We start from the raw sequence: 14,598 nt of genomic DNA, 5'->3' as shown, positions 1-14,598 counted from the left end.
GGCTCTGCCTACTGGGGGAGCAAGTTTATAGTCCTGTTCAATTGCTGAGCATAACCTCCAGTCTTGCCCCTCTGAGAAAACTGGCCATAGATGCCTGGCAGCTGTGGAGAATATCCTATAGAACACCTAGGCAGGGAGCCAAGCCAGTTGATTAGTATAGCCTCTGGCCCTTTGTACCATGGATCCTGAACAGTGAAACTGAGCTGCCTTAGAGCTCAGCCTACAGTCTTGCCAGCCAGGGAGTCCAGCCTACAAACATACCCAGCAGCAGAGCCCAGCCTATGTCCCTGTTAGATTGCTGAACACAGCCTGTGGTCTGGCCCAGGCAGGGAATCCACTGAGTGACCCTGCTTAACTGAGGGGCATAGCCTGCAGCCCCACCTAACCAAGAAGCCTGAAAAGCTACCCAGTCTAACCATGGATCCCAGTCTCCAGCTCCAGCTAACTGCAGGATACAGGTGGAAGCTCCCTGGCCAGTGATCTCCACAAAAGCAGACACAACCTATAGCCTTGCCTTCCTTGCTCTACTTGAATATGGAGTTTAGCCATGTGGTACCATCCGGTCAGGGAGCACAAGCCTGAGACCACAGTTGATCAGGAGCAATTATGGAGTACAACCTATAGCCCTGCCTATATATACATTTGACGATATAAAACCCAATGGTAAAGGTAAATATATAGTCAAATTCATATTTTCTAATATTGTAATGGTATGCATAAATCACCTGTAACTCTATTTTAAAAGTTAAAAAATAAATGTATTGGAGTGCCTGGGTAGCTTAATTGATTGAGCATCAGACTTTGACTCAGGAGGTGATCTCGTGATTCATGGGTTTGAGCCCCATGTCAGGCTCTGTGCTGACAGCTCAGAGTTGGAGCTTGCTTCAGATTCTGTGTCTCCTTCTCTCTCTGCTCCTCTCCCACTTGTGCTCTGTGTCTCTTTCTCTCTCAAAAATAAATAAACATTTAAAAAATAAAAAAACAAATGTATTACAATAATTATTCAATAGTTTATTATTGGATACATAATAATATTAATTGTAACATCAATAACTTAAAAGGTACATGGGGGAAGTAAAAGTATAAATGAAATTATAAGTGAAAGAGGAGACAGTACAACCACAGAAATACAAAGTAGTATAAGAGACTACTCTGAACAATTGTATGCCAACAAATTGAACAAACTAGAAGAAATGGATAAAACTTCTAGAAACAAAACTACCAATACTGAACCATGAAGAAATAAAAATATCTGGATAGAACAATAACAAAAAAGGAGATTGAATCAGTAATAAAAAATTTCTCAACAAAGAATTCTGCCACTTACAGAAGAATTAATTCCAGTTCTTCTTAAAATTTTCCAAAAAATGGATGAGGAGAGAACAGTCCTAAACTCATTTTATGAAACCAGTGTTATATTGATATCAAGGCCAGAAAAGGAATAACAGGAAAAAGAAACTACAGTTTAGTATTCCTGTTGAATATAGATGCAAAAATTCTCAACAAAATACTACAGAACATTATAAGGATCATATATGATGATCCAAAGAGATTCATCACTGATATGCAAGAATGGTTTTGTTCAACACATACAAATCAATAAATGTGATACAGCACATTAATAGAATGAAAGATAAAAATCATATGATTATCTTAATAGAGGCAGAAAAAGCATTTGACAAACTTACAACATCCTTTCATGATAAAACTCTCAACAAATTATGTACAGATGACTGTACCTCAACATAATAAAGACCTATAAAACAAGCCCACCACAAAATAATGTACAATGGGGAAACTTTTAAATCTCTTCCTTTAGAAACAGGAACAACACAAGGGTGCTGACTCTCATTACTTCTATTCAGCATAGTGCTGGAAGTCCTATCCAGATTAATCAGCCAAGAAAAAGAAACAAAAGGCATCCAAGAAATAAAGGAAGAAGTAAAATTATCTCTGTTTGGAGATGACAGGATCCTATATAGAGCAAACCTTAAAGACACCACCAAAAAACTGGTAGAATCCATTAGGTAAAGTTTCAGGAAACAAAATCAACATACAAAATTCAATTGCATTTCTATACACTAACAACAAATTATCTGAAAAAGAAATAAAGCAATCCCATTCACAATACTATCAAAAACAACAAAATGCTTAGGAATAAATTTAACCAAGAAGGTGAAAGGTCTGTGCACTGAAAAGCACAAGACATTGGTGTAGAAAATTAAAGACAAATAAATGGAAAGATATCATGTGTTCATGGTTCAGAGAATTAATATTGTTAAAATGTTCATACTACTCAATGTCATTTATAAGTTTGATGCAATCCTCATCAGAATTCCAATGGCAGTTTTAAAGAAATAGAAAACAATCTGAAATTTCATATGGAACCAAAAGTGACTCTGAATAGCCAAAGCAAGAAAGAACAAAGTTGGGGGCATTATACATCCTGATATCAAACTATACTATAAAGTGATAGTAATCAAAACAGTATGGTACTAGAACAAAAAACAGACACACACACCAATGAAACAGAATCAAGAGCTCAGAAATAAACTGCTGAATATATAGTCAACTAATATTAAAAAAAGGAACCTTATCATCTCTTCAATAAATGCTGTTGGGAAATTTGGATAACCACAGGCAGAAAAATGAACTTAGACCCCTATCTTACACCACTCACAAAGTTAACTTGAAATGGATAAACACTTAAACATAAGAGCTGAAACTATAAAATTCCCAGAAGAAAACACAGGGGAAAAACTCATTGATGTCCATCTTGGCAATGATTTTTTAGATATGACACCAAAAACACAAGCAACAGAAGCAAAAATTAATAAGTCCAATTATATCAAACTACAAGGCTTCTGCACAGCAAAAGCAATAATCAACAAAATGAAAAGACAACCTATGGAATGGGAGAAAATATTTGCAAGTTATATGTGTGTGTGTATATACATATATATATATGTATGTATGATAAGGGGTTAATATAAAAATATGTAAGGAACTCAAAGCAACTCAATAGCAAAAACAGAAATAATCCTATTACAAATGGACCAAAAGGACCTGAATCAGACATTTTTCCAAAAACGAGATACGAATGTCCCAAAGTACCCAAAAGGGTATTCAACATAATTAACCATCAGGGAAACAAGGATCAAAACCAAAATGAGATATCATTTTATCCCTGTTGGAATAGCTAATATCAAAAAGCTAAAAAGTAACTTGTCCCATTGAGGATACAGAGAGAAGAGAACCTTTGCACATTGATAGGAGTGTAAACTGGTATTGCCACTTTGGAAAACAGTATGGAGGGTCCTCAAAACATTAATAATAGTATTATAATATGATCCAGCAATGCCACTTCTGGGTATATATCTGAATAAAAGGAAATAACTATTTCAAAGAGATGTCTCACTCCCATGTTCATTGCAGCATTATTTACAATAGCCAAGACATGGAAACAGCCTAAGTGTCTGCCAACCATATATGTATATATAAAACAAATCCTGCCATTTGTGACAACATGGATGAAATTTGAGAACATTATGCTAAGTGAAATAAGTTAGACAAAGACAAATACTGTGTGAGCTCACTTATATGTGGAATCTAAAAAACCTGTTATAGAAGCAGAGAGTAGATTGGTGGCCAGGGGCAGGGACATGGGGCAAATCGGTGAAGTTGGTCAAAGGGTAAAAAAGTCCAGTTATCAGATGAATAAATTCTCTGGAGATCTAATTACAATATTGTGATTACAATACTATTTTATATGCTTCAAAGTTGTTAAGGTAGCAGATATTAAAAATTTTCACCACAAAGAAAAAAGGTAACTGAATAAAGAATATGCTACTAGACTTACTGTGGTAATTATCTTGCAATATATACACAGACATCAACTCATCACCTTGCAAACCTTAAACTTGCACTATTTTATTTGTCAATTATATCTCAGTAAAGCTGGGAGAATAAAAGAAACCCTATTCCTGCCTCACCTCCACATTAGAATTGATCTCTTGGGACATATTCTTTGGGACTTGGGACTCTATACTGAGGCTTTCCTATTCATGGAAATTTTAAACTTCAAAATTATCACAAAGAAAAAAGTGAAATACAAAAGGAAAGAACCAGACAACATTAAATATGAAAGTGACTTAAAAATGTTCTGGCTTCAGTTTTGCCATATTAGGGATGTTTTGGAAAGTTGGGCCAGAAACATTTAAGAGGCCAGGATATTATATAGAGCATTTTATTCAAATAGTCAAGAAAAAAAAGTCTGAATGTTTCAAAAAATATAATTTTGAACTGTGATAAATTTAGCATACAGAAATAGACCAAAATGTGGCTACCTAGTTCCAAAGAGGTGAAAAATATTTCTTACGCAGGTAGCAATACTTTGAAATAAAATTAGGGTACAATTAAGAAAGAAAGTGAAAGTGGATATTGGGAAATATCTAGGGATTCTGCCATACCTACAAAAATGATTTACTGCTAATTTAAAGATGTAGGATAAAAATGTTAATATAATGATGATTCCTAACTAGAGATACTATGGTCTGTAATGATCAGCTATTGGGTTTCTAAATGCACTACATGAGAGTAATGAAATGCACAGTATATTTCCACTAATTATAATGAAGACTTTTTTGATTGTCTTTACTGTGTTTTCAGCTTGTGATGAAGAGAAAAGCTAGCTATAAAATAACAAAAATCTCTTTTAAGTTGGTGTCTTGCACAGAAGACACCAGATTTTCCCCCTATAAATTTTGTTTAATAGAGAAAGGAATCCAATCACCTTAGCTCATAAACATTTATTTCTTGTTTTCTTCATTGTTTCTTGTATTCGTTCCCCAAGGTTTGACTTTGTGAGTAGCTTGTTTTGACATTAGTGAATTATATTTAATATAGAAACATCTACCAGAAGAATGTTGCCCTTTTGCATAACCAAGAAAATCTCATGCTAAAGCATAAAGCTCTTTGATAATATACCACTTACAGCCCAATTCCTAAATTGCAGAACCTTAGAAATATAGGCTGCAAAATATCGAAAACAAAGATTTTACCTCTATGCAAATATATGCATTTATTTACATAATTTTAAACTTCCCCTTTTATAAAATAGAACAAAACTTTGGAAAGCAAAAACGCTTGGCTCTCCATTTCCCTTTAAGTGTACTTTGATTTTGCAGGGCCTAGGCGGCCTTCTCAGTTGAGCTTCCAGCTCTTGACTTTGGCTCAGCTCATCATCTCATGGTGGTGATCTCACAGTCGTGAGAATGAGCCCCATATCAGGCTCTGCCCTGAGCATGGAGCCTTCTTGAGATTCTTTCTCTCTCTCTTTCTCTCTCTCAAAATAAATAAATAAATATTTAAAAAGTATACTCTAATTTTAATCAAAATCAGTGATAGAATATGATATTTCCCTTATAGCAGTAGCAACATATTCTAGTGATAAATTTGGGGAAGTATTATTAGCCTAAGGGTTTATTTGTAATCTCTACATATAATTTACACACACAAAAAACTTACTAATTACAAATAGCTATCTAAACATGGAAAGGATATATTAATTCATGAGAAATAGATAATAATGATTTGTTTTTGCATATTATCATTAATTCTCTAGTTGTTGTTTTGTTTTGTTTTTAGTTATTACTGTGTGTGAAGCTCTGCACTAAGCTTGATTGAAAAAGTGACAAAAACATAGAGTCTGCTCTTCAAACTGACCACAGTTTAGTTAGGAATTAGAACAGGTAGAGTGGGGATGGACAGACAAAATCCAGTTTAAGTCTATACTGTAAGTACATACAGCTAGCCCTATTTGACAGATTGGTGGGTGTGCTGGAAGTCTATTTTAATAGGGACTGTGGGGCTTTTTGGAAGTGAGCTCATTTTATGAGGAAGATAGACTACTTAGTAATGAGGACTTAGTAGCCTGGTGGGAGAAGGGAGTTTTGATCTGATGGCTCAGATCACCATGTATTCATGCCCATAGACAAGCCATATATATACACCATATATGGTGCTTCTTAGGTTAGGTGTTGGAGCCTCAGAACTAATTTGATGGCTCTATATTTGAATATATTATAGCATAGGGCTTAAAAAATTCTCTCTGTTGGACTTCAGACAGCATTGGGACATGGAATTTAAAGGGTGCTAACGAGTATTCAGATAGCATATAGTGGAAAACAGTAACAGTGGTGGTACAAAGAAGGAATGTCATACATTAGGGCCAACAAGGAGATGTTACATGGTAGGTGACTAGATTTGTTACCCCAGGACACTCAGAAACAATTAGTGGTGATGGTATTGATGGTCATATTACTCTTGAGGGCAAGTACCTGTTCACAGAAAATTATAAATACACTAAGAGTCATGTATAGAATGCTATGAAAGATTCAATGAATGGAGGAGGTACTAACTAGGAGGGGCAATGGAAACTTCATGAAGATGGCATTAGAATAGGTTCTGGGTGAACATAAAATCTGAATATCTGCAGATTGAAGTGCTTCAGGCAATTAGATGAAAAATCAGGCGGTTTGGTCCCAAATGTGAAGAAGGAAAGGTAGGAGAAAATGCCAAGGAGTTTATAGGGGGAGAGGCAAAAAAGGAAAGAATTGTTAATATGATCAAGTGTTCCATAAGAAAGAGTAAAGGATTAAAAGGGGAGTATTAGATCTGTTATCAACAAGAGAAAGGAGAACTGGTAAGAGTGTTGAAGATTGAAAATTAGATGATGGGGCACCTGGGTGGCTCAGTCGGTTAAGCATCTGGGTTCGAGCCCCACGTCAGGCTCTGTGCTGACAGGCAGCTCAGAGCCTGGAGCCTGTTTCGGATTCTGTGTCTCCCTCTCTCTCTGACCCTCCCCTGCTCATGCTCTCTCTCTCTTTCTCTCACTCTCTCTCATAAATAAATAAAACATTTAAAAATTAAAAAAAGAAAATTAGATAATAAAAAAGCACAGCAATGAAAGTCTAATGTCTTTTACTTATAATCAGTCCAAATAGCTATTTCTTGAATTTCATGGCAGCAATGTATATAGTATGTCTAAGTGACAACTGTAGATCAGGGCAAAGACCTAGGCTTTGGTACTAATGTTCTTTCTTTATTTAAATGTGGTGTATTGAATTCTTGTCATTCAGTAATCCTTTGCCCGCTGTATCCAAGTAGTGAGATGACTTTTTAGTATCCACCGTTTAGTGTCCATTTGTTTCAGTTTATTTATTTATTTTGAGAGAGAGAGAAAAAAAATTAGTGGGGAAAGAGCAGAGAGAGAGATTCCCAAGCAGGCTCCATGCTGTCAGCTTGGGCCCAACACGGGTCTTGATCCCATGATCTGAGCTGAGGTCAACAGTCAGACACTTAAACGACTGAACTACCCAGGCATCCCTAGTATGCATTTTTACAGTAAAGATGACCTTGTAAATTGAATTTAATGCTGTTTTAAATAGAACCGCTAGAGTACATCACTATTTAAAAATAAAGGGGAATTATAACTTAAAAATACTGTCCTATCAACTTGAAATACCACTTTCTGAAGAAGACCTAATCTAGTATAAAGGAAACTTGGTTACACTTACAAGATTCAAATTCTAATTCCAGTTCTTTCCCTATTTTGCTGGCCTATAAATTTAGTTTTCTAGTTTCTCTGATAGCTCTTCAATTAAATATATTTGATTTCTTACCTCACAAGATATGAATTCCCTAAAATAGTATCATACTTAGTTTTTATTATTTATTTTATTTCAAAAAATAAATGGTTTACCTTTCTTCCTTCTCTTCCAACACACACACGCGCACACATTCTGAATGGGTATGCATGTGTGTGTGTGTGTGTGTGTGTATAAACTTTGGGAAGAAAAGATGAGGTGTTTATAAATGCAATATGATGGGGGCGCCTGGGTGGCTTAGTCGGTTAAGCGTCCGACTTTCGCTTAGGTCATGATCTCGCGGTTCGCGGGTTCGAGCCCCGCGTCGGGCTCTGTGCTGACTGCCAGCTCAGAGCCTGGAGCCTGTTTCAGTCTGTGACTCCCTCTCTCTCTGACCCTCCCCTGCTCACGCTGTCTCTCTCTCTGTCTCTCCTAGAAATAAAACATTTAAAAAAATTAAAAAAAAATAAATAAATGCAATATGACGTATCTTATTAACATGGGAACTTTCATCGTACACATAAATGATTGATTTGGCTGTCTTTCTTTAAAAGTTACATCACTTGAAGCACTCATTCTAGTGACTTCAATATTCCATTCCCCCCAATTAATATGCCAAGACAACTCTGTCATGCTTCTGATAGAGATAAAAACTTCCCTATTAATTTTTGATACTGTAAGGACAGTATTACCGTATTAATCTACGTGAGATCCAGGGAGAATAGAAAGCTTGGTCATATATTTTTAAAATCTCTTAGTTCTACTATTGATGGGTGCCTGTCATTGGACTTTTCCAATGAGGGAAAACAGGTCCAGGGTCAAGTACAGCAATGAGCTCTGACTGGGGGCTGGAGCAGGAGAATGCTGTTAATAATAACCAAGATCCTGGATAATGTGATCTCTTGCAGTCTGCTTAATTATTCCTCAGGCCACAATAAGGAACTCTAAGGCCTTCTTTATCTATAATTCTATCATGTGTTTACAGCTAGTATATGTGGCAATACAACACCCAGGCCCCCTGCTGCAGATGGAAAGGCATATACATTCCAGATTTGAAAAATAGAGAGTAGTATTAGGATTCCCTATATACAACTTTGTTTTCTTTCAGGCATTTTTAAAGTTAAATCAATTATTTGAGCACACCTAACTTGTCCAAATAGAAAAGTAGTATAATTTTAGTGAATTTGACTTCTGAACTTCTGTCTTCATTCATTTCCTTTTACAATAACCTTGTTAAAATACGTACTATTTTATATCGATAATTATCTTTTTATGTTTTAATCTGAGGCTATTACTTTTCAACCAGGTCAAATGAAAAGAACATAGATTGGTTCTAATTTTCCTTATTCTAAAATGTTTTATTCATCAACCACATTTCAACTCTAGTAAATGTAATTTTTAAATCAAGGTTATATGTAGAGATGAGCGTTACTGAAGATCATGTAGGAGTTTTCTCAGATCAACATGTATCACCTTTACTTGATGATAATTTTAAAAGTTTGGTCAACTTTCAAACTTCAGCATCAGTTAAACTTCTCAATTTGTTTCACTTTTAGTTAAATTATGGATTCTATTAATACTTTGCTTGAGTCTGAATAATAAGGCAGATATATTTAATACTGAGAAGTTAGCATTGAACTCCTTTTATGTTCATGTCTCAAAAAGTCTTAGATTCTTTCATGATTGTCTATCACCCACCCAGCCTAATGCTAGGAAAATTTTTGGATCAAAGTAGATCTTGGTGTAAGTTTAGTCTTGTGGAAATAGTAATTCATAGTTACATTCATCACCTTTAGCCTTGAGTATCTTATCAGGCTTGACATGGTTTCATTGCTATTTTCAATTCTACTTAGTAGGGCATTATTTTAAAATGTTTGATGCTTTTCAAAATACTCCAATTTTTTTTTTAATGTTTTTTATTTATTTCTAGGAGAGAGAGAGAGAGAGACAGCGTGAGCAGGAGAGGGTCAGAGAGAGAAGGAGTACAGACTCCGAAACAGGCTCCAGGCTCTGAGCTGGCAGTCAGCACAGAGCCCGACGCGGGGCTCGAACCCACGAACCGCGAGATCGTGACCTAAGCGAAAGTCGGAAGCTTAACCGACTAAGCCACCCAGGCGCCCCACTCCAATTTTTTTTTAATGTAGGCACTTTGTAAAAGTGTTCTCATCTAGCATGTAATTATACAAATAGTATAACACTTAAGTGACTGTTTAATATCACAATAGCAACATACTATTATGTATTCTTTGTTTACCTTATAGTTAGTGTCATTCTTTATGTTGAAGATGAAGAGTAGCACTTTTATTCATAAGCAGCTCCATAATAGAGCATAGAAGTTTTTCCACTGTAACAGTTCTTACCAGTGCATAGCTCCTTTCTAAACCTGCAGCTCAATTCACAGATCAGCATGCCAATTAGCCTTCAAAGAATATGAAGAGTTGGTCTAATATCTCAGTTTCCTAATGTTTTAACTAATTTTTAGAGATCCATTGATATTAGCAGAATCTAAAAGCATTTGCAACTCTTATGTCTTCTTCCTTTCTTTCTGTCTATGGCTTTATAATCTATCTAGTTTACTGATTTTATACAACTCATTTTGTGTTCAACTTTAACAAAAGGTACACATGCCTGAAAGAGAAAGCAAATTATTTTCATTAGGGCCAGATAAAATATGATAACCAAATAAATAAATTTTCATGGAATACCAATAATTTCCTTAATAAAACAAACTCATTGATATTATCTGGAATGTCAAAATAAGACTTAGAAGATAGTAATTGCTCACAGATTTTTCTTCCCTTCAACTCTCATGAATTTTATCTTGAATTTATGTATGTAGTCAACCCTTGGTTGTCTGTGGCTTGGCTTTAAAGAGATGAATTAAAGATTTTGGGATGCATCCCCAGGCCCTTGTTTTCTAACTCTAGGTACCATTGATTACCCACTAAGGTAGGTCATGGGCCAGTGACAGCAGAGAAATAACAGCAGGAAGAAGGATAAGGGAATTACAAATTCTTCGATGTCTATGGGTGCATCCTTGCTTGCCATGAGCTGGCTGGAACTATAAGTAGTGTGTTACTAATCATTCTGCTATTCAAGTCCAATCTGAATGATTATATCCCACAGATGTTTTAGACATGAGTTCTTTACTGTGTTGTTGAACTATTAGCTGTATATAAAACATATTTCTACAACTAGTTATACTTTTCAAGATACTTCAGTATAAATTTCTTGTTTGATTTCACAACAGTGTGGGGAAAGTCTGTACAGTATGGTTTATAATTTATTTTTCCTATGAAGATTCTGAGGATTAGACATGTTAAGTGACATGCTCAAGCCCAGTAGTAGGTGATGAAATGCTCTTGATCTTCTGATTACTGTTGCCTCTACTTCTTTCAGCTACTATTTATTATGTTTTCCTTGTGTCAGGATATGTGCTTTAGAAATGTAGTCTCATTGAATCCTTTCAACAGCCCTTTTAGGGAGGTATGGTTTCATTTTACAGAATTCAGTGTTCTTTCCAACAGTTCCCTTCCAAAGCTAAAAGTAGATAAAGCAACAGTGCAATTGCTATCTTAGATTATCATCGCCTTTTCATTGGTTTTTAAATGCAGAGTTGATAACTCTAACTTCCTATTCTACTTGAGATCAATTCAGTATTCTTATTTTTAAAAATGACAGGCTTTTGTGTTCATTTCTATTTCCTTCATAATAACAGATGTTAAAATTCACATTGTATAAATCCCTTATTTTACTCTAAATCAGATACAGGGAAGACCTGTGGACAATTCTTTGTACCACAAAATGTCATACAGATAAATTATAGACCCCAGAAGTCACTGGTAACATACTGTCCTCTCAACAAAGACAGAAGTTACTGGAGTTAGAGATAGAAAAGAAATATATTGGTTAGTGCCAAAGGATATATTTACAATATAATGGTTTGTAAGTCTCAGTGAAATACTTATAAGAAAAAAAAAAGACATGAAAAATTTACTTTCTTGTTTACTTCTACAGTAGGTTGTTAAGTAACAAAACACCTCCCAACGGCACAATGGCTAGTTTTCTCTACGTGGGTGAAGGACCTATGCATTCAACTGCAACTCCATAAGAGACTGATTCATGCATTTTTAGCCAAACTGCATCTCCCCTTGCCACCTACCAAAAAATAAAAATTCAGAAAATACATTCCCTAAACGATAGTACCTACATTAGACATGATAGCAAGAACACTTAGATTCTGGATTACATTAACAGATAAAACTGAATTTGCACTTGGATACCAAACAAGTAATCTAGATTCTTAAAATTCCTTTTTTTAAGTTTANATGACCTGAGCCAAAATCAAGAGTTGGACATTTAACCAACTGAGCCACCCAGGCACCTCTTAAGTTCATAAAAGTCTAAAACTGTTTTAAGTCTGAATGTGCTGATAATTTACTGTGTGGTAATAATGCTTGGAGTTTCCCTGACCTCTTGTGACTGTGCGATTTTCATTTTTGAAATAAATAAAGTTGTCCCTATTACTCTCAACCAAGAAAAATGTTTTGAATAAACACCAAATTCTCTAAAATTAGTAAATTTATCCTTATCTAACTTTATGAGTCTAGAAAACTATATTTTTAGTTAAGTCCAATAAACTTTATGCCTTGATCCAGTGGGGTAAACATGAAAAGATTTATAGAAATTAAATTTTTGGCTGTGAACTGAAGAATGAGTAGCAGTCAAATATTCTAGAAGTTGATCCTAGCTTAATCTAGTAAGAACCATTAATAACACATGAATTCAAGAAATTGAAGAAATAATAATATTTCATAATTGACTTCTAAAAGTAAATTAGAAGAATGCATGTGTTCATTGAATATTCACCCTCAGCTTCAGGTTTTAGGCCCGTTATATCTTTGATTGTGACATGCTCTTTACTGGCAGTATTGTTGGAGCAGCAGAAGTAGTCAGGAGACTCTGGTACAAATTAAATTAAATAAACATTTTTTTCTGTTGTACATGGAAAGGAAGAATATATGGACTTAGTTATATTTTGTTGTAAAAAATTTCATAAAGTGTCAAATAGTTGGGCTCCTCTCTTTTTTCTATTTTCTAGGTATTTCCACAGTTGTGTTAATCTAACCTCTACCCTTCCCTGTACTCCAGTTCACATTTTATGTAAATTAGCCAAAATATCAACAACTTAAAAGAAAATTCTCTCATCTTCCTTATTTGGAAAATATTAATGTATGATAATCATCCTGAAGTAGAAGTTAATAAACACTATTTTTAGGACCCCAAATAATCAAGATTAGTCTGGTATATTCCCCAACTTTTATAAAACTCAAAAATCCATATATAATATATATGGATGCACCCATATATATTGTAGGAAAAATTGTGCTCAGTGTCAAAATAGAAATACAAATAAAATATAATGGAAATGAAGAAAAAAGATTTATTTGAACTAATGTACATGAGAAAAAGTAGCATTTGAACTGAATATGGAGGAATGGAGAGGGGTTAGGAAGAAGAGACACTTTCTAGTTGAGCTAATAGCTTAATAAAAGCCACTCAGTAAAGTCCAAGGAATAGAGAGAGTATGGGGTGTGTGTGTGTGTGTGTGTGTGTGTGTGTGTGTGTCCATTGTGTATCTGGTGCAAATGGTTCTTAAGAAAACTGAGTCCATGTTGTAGAAGGCTTTGAACTCCAGGCTGAGGAGATTGTATTTTATTTTATGTTTAATGGAAAGGAAAACCATGTAAGAATTTTGAACAGAGAATCTATAAGCCATTGTTTCAAGGACACACTGATGGCAGCAAAACACAGGATGAATCAGAAAGGGAGAAATTAGAAACCTAAAGACTAACTACAAAGTTGTTCTGTAGTTCAGATGAGAGTGATAATGGGAGCTTGGACTTTAGCAGGAAAGAAAAATGGAACGTAGATAGAGTTTATGAGAGAAAAGACACAGGAACTTATTTGGTGAGGTTGGAGTCTCAGTCTTCAAGAGGATGCTGATGGCATTAGCCAATATAAGAAGCTACAGAGAGGATGATGTGTGGGTGTATGTGATGAAGAAGGTACATTGAGAGTAGAAACAGGAAACATGGGAAATTTCTGCAAATCTTTGGGTACAATGATCTATTTTCAGATGTATATTAACCCTTTTAGGAGAAACTGTTTCTACTGCTGTAATCACCAGCCTTAAGGGAAATAAGTTTGATGGTGATTCAAAAGAATGTGGTGGTTATATTTTTGTTTTGCCATTGATGTTTGAGCTGTTGAGTTTAGATGAAAATCTGGGTAGATGAGTTTTATAGTAAATGATATCATAGTAATGTTAGGAGATAGTGAAAGTCACAAAGGAAGAATATTTCTGACCCAATCTTTATAATTGGGTTTTGTTTAGTGTTCAGTACTTGCTGACTGCATGGTCTATTTCTAAAGATTGCTTTTATTCCCATGGTATCCAGAGTATAACAAATAGCAAGAGAGTAAACTAGAGTATGTCTGCATGGGAAGGAAAAATGAAAGTATATTTCATTTCAGGCTGATGTACACATCTCTGGGATTTGACTTTTCTCTGTGCTAGCTTACTTAGAGGGCAAATGGTAAATGGTAGTTGTGAGAATTGAAATGATAAATTTNCTCAAGGAGATTTTTCCCCTTGATTTTTTTCCCTTTTATTTGTTTTTTAATAATTTTTGAAATTTAGATTTTAGTTAATATACAGTATAATATTGGGGCACCTGGGTGGCTAGTCAGTTAAGCTTCTGACTTCAGCTCAGGTTACGATCTCATGGTTCCTGAGTTTGAGCCCAGCATCAGGCTATGCTGACAGCCCAGAGCATGGAGCCTTCTTCGGATTCTGCATTTCCCTCTCTCTCTTACCCTCTCCTGCTTGCATTCTGTCTCTCTCTTTCCCTCGAAATAAATAAACATTAATATATATATATATATATAT

The sequence above is a fragment of the Crocuta crocuta genome, unplaced genomic scaffold (genome assembly GCF_008692635.1).
Source record: "Crocuta crocuta isolate KB4526 unplaced genomic scaffold, BGI_CrCroc_1.0 scaffold618, whole genome shotgun sequence".
NCBI classification, from domain to species: Eukaryota; Metazoa; Chordata; class Mammalia; order Carnivora; family Hyaenidae; genus Crocuta; species Crocuta crocuta.
Note: the sequence above shows the minus strand (reverse complement) of the source record.